We start from the raw sequence: 1302 nt of genomic DNA on the forward strand, positions 1-1302 counted from the left end.
CCCGGCCCCGCCCGCCCCTCCTCCCTGAGCCCGCGGACCGGGTCCTGTCCGGTGGGAGGGGAGCAGCGCGGCCACACCCCCGCTCCTGCCATCACACAGGTGCCCGCGTCAGGGTGGGACGTCACGTGTACGCGTGACTGCTCTCGCACCTGCGCTCCTATGCGCGAGCACGTCATCCCGCGCAAGCAAGTCAACCCGCAGCCGCACCTTTGCGCGTGAGTACGTGTGACTGTGTGTATAGCCGGTGCCACGTGTGATCGTGCGTACTCGTGCGCGCGCTCATCCACCTCAGGTCACATTTGTGCACGCGCTCGCAGAGGCGCTCGCGGGTGCACGCGTGTGCGCATGCGTGGTCAGTGTGCACGCGTAGTCACGTGTGCCTGTGGTTGTTCAGTCAGAACATGTGCGTGCATGCGCGATTGGTGTGGCCGCGTGTGCCTTGGTGCATGTGGTCACGTGTGCGCGCGTGCATGGTTGATTGTGTCTGGTCGTGTGCGCGTGCATGGTTGGCTGTGTGTGGTCTTGCGCGCGTGGTCACGTGTGCGTGCTGCGTGGTTGGCTGTGTGTGGTCGTGTGCGCGTGGTCACATGTGCGCGTGTGCGTGGTTGGTTGTGTGTGGTCGTGCGCGTGTGGTCACGTGTGCGTGCTGCGTGGTTGGCTGTGTATGGTCATGTGCGCGTGGTCACATGTGCGCGTGTGCGTGGTTGGTTGTGTGTGGTCGTGCGCGCGTGGTCACGTGTGCGCGCTGCGTGGTTGGCTGTGTATGGTCGTGCGCGCGTGGTCACGCGTGTGCGCGTGTGCGTGGTTGGTTGTGTGTGGTCGTGCGCGCGTGCGTGGTTGGTTGTGTGTGGTCTGCGCGCGTGGTCACGCGTGTATGCGCTGCGTGGTTGGTTGTGTGTGGTCGTGTGCGCGTGGTCACGCGTGTGCGCGCTGCGTGGTTGGTTGTGTATGGTCGTGCGCGCGTGGTCACGCGTGTGCGCGCTGCGTGGTTGGTTGTGTGTGGTCGTGTGCGCATGGTCACGCGTGTGTGTGCTTTGTGTGTGGTCGTGTGCACGTGGTCACGCGTGTGCGCGTGTGCGTGGTTGGCTGTGTGTGGTCTGCGCGCGTGGTCACGCGTGTGCGCGCTGCGTGGTTGGCTGTGTGTGGTCTGCGCGCGTGGTCACGTGTGTGCGCGCTGCGTGGTTGGCTGTGTGTGGTCGTGTGTGCATGGTCACGTGTGTGCGCGCTGCGTGGTTGGTTGTGTGTGGTCGTGTGCGCATGGTCACGCGTGTGCGCGCTGCGTGGTTGGTTGTGTGTGGTCGT

Source organism: Dipodomys ordii, unplaced genomic scaffold (genome assembly GCF_000151885.1).
Source record: "Dipodomys ordii isolate 6190 unplaced genomic scaffold, Dord_2.0 Scaffold15, whole genome shotgun sequence".
Classification (NCBI taxonomy): Eukaryota; Metazoa; Chordata; class Mammalia; order Rodentia; family Heteromyidae; genus Dipodomys; species Dipodomys ordii.